The sequence below is a fragment of the Chiloscyllium punctatum genome, chromosome 20, assembly GCF_047496795.1.
Source record: "Chiloscyllium punctatum isolate Juve2018m chromosome 20, sChiPun1.3, whole genome shotgun sequence".
Classification (NCBI taxonomy): domain Eukaryota; kingdom Metazoa; phylum Chordata; class Chondrichthyes; order Orectolobiformes; family Hemiscylliidae; genus Chiloscyllium; species Chiloscyllium punctatum.
In genome coordinates, this window is record NC_092758.1 from 31,167,177 (window position 1) to 31,173,176 (window position 6,000).

Below are 6,000 nucleotides of genomic sequence, written 5' to 3' on the forward strand. Positions count from 1 at the left end.
TAATCAAGAGGCACATTTCAATAAACATATAATCAAGAAAAAACCCAGTCTATTCACTACTGCAGAGTTACAACAAGGTTACACATTAAAAACTATACACTTATCAATTCCTGTGCTGAACTCTCCCACACAGGTTCCTCTAAGATCAGCTGTGAATTTTGCTGTTTGTTCATTTTTCCTAGACGAACTCTCATGTCCAGAAATACATGAACTGAAACAGCAAAGGCATTAACTGTGCAGATTCACTGCTGCATCAGTTAGCAGTGTAGGTTTATTTCTCTCTCTCCCTCCTGACCATGTGCTCGGTATATTCGTCTGTTTTTGTTCCGATTAAAAGTGCTATTATTTTGCCTTTTTTTCCCCAAAATAATGCAACAGCATACAAAACACTAATGCTGCTCCTGGAATTTGAGGAAATCACCTTCAAAACCTAAAATACCTCAAAAAAGGAGCAGCTGTTACAGCCACAATTTTTTCCTGTCCTCCATCTTGGATTACCCAGAATCTCAAAGCAGTCCAGAGGTCTGTTTTCAGCACAATATTCAGATTGGTTAGTAGTGGTCATGGAACAGCAGACGAAGTTATTGTACTAGCAGAGGATGACAGAATTTTGTTACATTCATTCAGGGATGTGGCTGCATCCAACTTGTCCTGCATTTATTATCCACACCTCATTGTCCTTCAGCTGCCTTCTTGAACTGCTGCAGGCCATGTGCTGTAGGTAGACTCACAATGCCATTAGGGAGGAACTTGAAGGATTTTGACCCAGTGAAAATGAAGAAATGGCAATATATTTCCAAGTCAGAAATGTGAGTGGCTTGGAGGGGAACTCTGCATGTGATAGTATTCTCATGTATTTGCTTCCTCTTGACCTTCTAGGTAAGAGTGGTCATGGGTTTGGAAGATGATGTCTGAGAATGTTTGGCAAATTTCTGAAGTGCATTTTGTGGATAGTATTCACTGCTACTACTGAGTATCAGTGGTAGAGATGGTGGATGTTTGTCAAGTGTGGTGCCAATCAAGCAGCCTGCTTTGTCCTGGATTGTGTCAAGCCTCTTGAGTTTCATTGGAGCTGCACTCATCATGGCAAAGATAAGTGCTCCATCACACTCGCAAGTTGTGCCTTGTAGATGTTGGACAGGCTTTGGGGAATTGAGAAATAAGTCACTCACTGCAGTGTTACTAGCTTCTGAATAAATGGGTGGTTCATGTCATTGGTCAAATCCTGGAAGACTCTTTCGAATGGTATTGTGGGTCTACCACAGTAAATAAACTACAGCAGTTCAAGAAAGCAACTTACCACCACCTCAGGACAACAAGGGATGGGCAATAATCATTAGCCGAGCTAGTAATATTCATGTAAATGAATAAAAAGAATTCAATCGCTTCACTATAAATATTAGACATTGAATATTTTCCAGGATAATTGGCAAGTTGGATCCAAAATTGGCTTAGTGATGAGAGAGAGAGAATGTTAGTGAAGACCGTCTTTCTGACTGGAGCCTGCTGTGCTGTGGCACAGCACCTCCGCCCTCAGGCCCCACCCCTCCAACCGTAACAAGGACAGAACCCCCCAGTCCATCCTACCAACCTTCGCATAAACCTAATCATCCAACGACATTTCTGCCACCTCCAAATGGACCCCACCACCAGGGATATATTTCCCTCCCCACCCCTTTCCGCCTTCCGCAAAGACCGTTCCCTCCGCGACTACCTGGTCAGGTCAACGCCCCCCTTCAACCCCCCCTCCCATCCTGGCACCTTCCCCTGCCACCACAGGGATTGCAAAACCTGCACCCACACCTCCCCCCTCACCTCCATCCAAGGCCCTGAAGGAGCCTTCCACATACATCAAAGTTTTAGCTGCACATCCACCAATATCATTTATTGTATCCGTTGCTCCCGATGCGGTCTCCTCTACTTTGGCTAGACTGGACGCCTCCTATGAGAGCGCTTTAGGGAACATCTCTGGGACACCCGCACCAATCAACCACACTGCCACGTGGCCCAACATTTCAACTCCCCGTCCCACTCTGCCGAGGACATGGAGGCCCTGGGCCTCCTTCACCGCCACTCCCTCACCATCCGACGCCTGGAGGAAGACTGCCTCATCTTCCGCCTCGGAACACTTCAACCCCAGGGCATCAATGTGGACTTCACCAGTTTCCTCATTTGCCCTTGCCCCACCTCATCCCAGTTCCAAACTTCCAGCTCAGCACTGTCCCCATGACTTGTCCTACCTGCCTATCTTCCATTCCACCTATCCACCCCACCCTCCTATCTGAACTATTACCTTCATCCCACCCCCATTCACCCATTGTACTCTTTGCTACCTTCCTCCACCCTCCTCTCTGACCTATCACCTTCATCCCCACTCCACTCACGTATTGTACTCTATGCTACTTTCTCCCCACCCCCACCCCCGTCTCATTTATCTCTCCACCCTTCAGGCACTCTGCCCGTATTCCTGATGAAGGGCTTTTGCCCGAAACATTGATTTTCCTGCTCTTTGGATGCTGCCTGAACTGCTGTGCTTTTCTAGCACCACTCTAATCCAGAATCTGGTTTCCAGCATCTACAGTCATTGTTTTTTACCATAGCACAGGGATCAATGCTGGGTCCCTTATTGTTGATAATATTGTGGCATAGTGGCTCAGTGGTTAGCATTGCTGCTTCTCAGTGCCAGGAACCCAGGTTTGATTCCTACTGGGTGAAGAATCTTTGCACGTTCTTCCTGTGTCTACATGGGTGCTCCGACTTCCTCCCAGAGACCAAAAATGTTCAGATTAAGTGGATTGGCCATGGTAAATGTGGGGTAAAAGGGATAGGGTGGGATGATCTTTGGAGGGTCACTACAGACGTGATGGGCCAAATAGCCTCTTTCTGCACTGTAGGGAGTCTATGATATTCATAAATGATGTAGATGAGAATGTTGAGGTGGGGAGGATGATAAGTCAGCTTATAGATGACACAAATTTTGGCTGGGTGGTTGAGTGAGGAGGAAGGTGTTACATTACAGAAAGATGTAGACAGATTGGTCAGATGGACTGATCAATGGCAGATGAAATTTAACCCTGTTAATGCGAGATGATGTACTTTTGAAAAAGGAACAAGACAAGCGATTATTTAATGAATAGCAAGAAACCAGGAAGTGCACAGCAACAGAAGGATCTTGGGTTAGTTGTCCACAGATTCCTGAAGATGGTAGGACAGATTAATAGCGTAGTTGAGAAGATATGTGTCATGCTGGTCTTTATCAGTCATGGAGCAGGGAGGTCGTGTTGGAACTGTACAGAACTTTGGTTAGGCCACAGCTGGTGTACAGTGTACAGTTCTGGTTTCCACACTATAGGAAGGATGTGACTGCACCTGAGTCCATTCACAAGAATGGGGCCTGAGATGGAGTATCTGAGCTGTGAAAAGAGACTGAATAAGCTCAAGTTAATTTCTTTGGAGCAGTGAAGGTTGAATAATTTAATTAAACGAATGGGGCATAATTTTAAAGTGAAAGGCAGAAGGTTTAGAAGGGACTTAAGGAAAAACATTATCACCCAGAGATTGGTGGCTGTCTGAAATGCACTGCTGAGGAGAGCAGTTGAGGCAGGAAACCTCACAACCTTTAAAAAGTACACGTTTGAGCACTTGAAATATCACAACATTCAAAGGTATGGGCCTAGTGTGGGAACGTGGAAATAATGTAGGTAGTAATATATTTTGGCATATAGACTCAATAGGCCAAAAGGTCTCTTCTGGACTGTATGATTCTTAACCAAACATAAGGAGTATATATCAATTCTCAAAAAACATAACAGATTTACCTGTGCACTAATAGGAACCTTTGATCATTGACCTCTTGACCCTGAATACTCCAAATAGTGTTCTGAGCTCTTATGCTATTAATTCAAGCCAAATATCTCAAAACAAATTCAGAAATGTAAAAATGAATAATATTGTAATGATGTAATATATTGCATAATAATAACACTAATAATTTATCTTTCCTTTATAGGTTCACAGTTTTGCTACACAAATGCATACAGACTGACTCGTCTCATCCTAAGGTTAGCTGGGGACCAGGCAATTCTCAGTACAACTCCCACTTCCCATCGACACAAAATTAATGTTGGCAGAGAACTACAAGTCCTATCAGATTTTCATTCCCAACCATGAAAGGAAGTGTTCCATCATGATAAAACAGCAGCCAATTGTAAATTGGCCACAAAACGTCTTGAGCTTGCCTGGCTGAAGACCTGCAGACTCCTTTCACAAAACCTGTACCATGCTGCTGGGAGGAATTGGATCATTCGAAACAAGTTGGCCACTTAAATGGAAATTGACACTACAGTGAAGAACTGCAGGAATCTGTTTGTTGCTCGCAAAGTGAAACACTGATCTTTCAAATTTAGCTCTACCGTCTTTGTGTCAGGAGAAGGAAAATAGTTTGAATGCAAGTTTGTACCTCAAGTCAATGTAATACACATGCTTAAATGATAAAATGAAATTTGTAAAACCACTCGGTAGCAGAAAATCGTTTTCTTTCTCTCATGGATTTCAACTATTTTCTTGGTCTCATTTATTTTTCCCAACAGCTATCCAAATGAAAAACTTCCATCCAATGAAAAATTGTCAGCCTTAATCTGAATTTGAGTTTTCTGTAGAGATCTAACAAAATGTAATTTCACGACCGAGTATTCACAACAAGTGCGAATACAGTGACAATTATTTTCTGGAAGGTTAGAAACATGAACTAATGTGGTCAAAAATAACAGCAACAGGAAGGAAATGCTCATTTTTGTCTGCAAGGAATGCACGTTTGGACAGGAAACCTAACTTGTTTACATCAGCAATATATTTAATCAAATTGGCCTTTCAAAATAGTGTGCATAATTAAAGTGTGACATTTGAGAGCTTTTGAAGAAAATGATTTTAAAACTGCAGTTTTAAGGAAGGCATTCCTTTAGGTTGGAGCATTAGGACTTAAAGAAAAATGTCCATGACTAAACTACCAACCTTAAAACATTTATAAGAGGAACATTTTAAATACATGATTAATATGCATCGGAGGAACAAAAGATCGCTGCCCTTTCCACCCAGAGGTTCCTTTTTTCAGTTTGCTGTAGGTGGAGCAGAAAGCAATTGCTTTCTCATAGAATCACGTGTTTAATTCCGAAAAAAAAGTGAGCATGTGTCAATGCCACTTCCACTAGAGCTGGCTTTGTGTAATATCATTTTCCTCCCCTTGTATTCTTGTACTCATTAACTCACAAATATCTGTAACATTTATTATTAAATCTTTTAATAATCTGTCTCAGATATGACTTTCTGTAAAGCATAATATGTTATAAGGAATACAGGTACTCAGTGTAAAAAATTTTCTTCGAAGTATTTTCTTTATTTTTATGGTAATCCTATTTTTGATCAATTTGCTGCAATTGAAATGAGTGGAATTAATTGCTTTCTTGAGCAACATGGGCAGTGGCAAGAATGTTAGAAAATATGGCGAAATTGCCTAACTTGTGTGAAACTTAAATGTTTTCTGCCTGTCAGTCCAAGTCTGGATGTCATGCAAAGGACTTCTTTTCAGAGCTTTAAACTTTTGTTTACAAGAAGCATTAACAACGCTGGCTGCAGAATTCCTGGAAATTTCATCACATGGCATCTGGGCAGTTCTGACCAGGCAACTGCCCTTCCAATATCTTTCGAACTAATAAATGAGTGTTCAAAGAAAATTATTAAACACTTTAATGCACCTACAAATGTTTTTTTCGTGGTTATACACAGCAATATTTAGAAGATTCATTTTTAATTCCCAGAGGATCCAGAAGTATCCGAAAGGATTGGATCCCCAGCACATGCACACAACAACAAAGCACTCCTTCCACTTTCTCCAAGCACTCATTGTTTCAATATCTTGCAGTTATACCAGTTGCTTATACTCTAGTGTAACTTTTTCCTTTGACATGATCAGCTCCTGGTTTGTACCAGCAGCATCTTTCATTC

General features: G+C 41.8%; 1 long non-coding RNA gene across 1 annotated transcript in view; it reads left to right on the plus strand.

The window, feature by feature from the left end:
• LOC140491787 (uncharacterized) overlaps nt 1–5,262 on the plus strand; it is a 106,822-nt gene extending 101,560 nt beyond the window's left edge. The window contains exon 3 of the long non-coding RNA XR_011963427.1: nt 4,010–5,262. This is a non-coding gene — a long non-coding RNA (uncharacterized lncRNA). The remainder of the gene's footprint in view (nt 1–4,009) is intronic.
• Nucleotides 5,263–6,000: the final 738 nt, after the last annotated feature.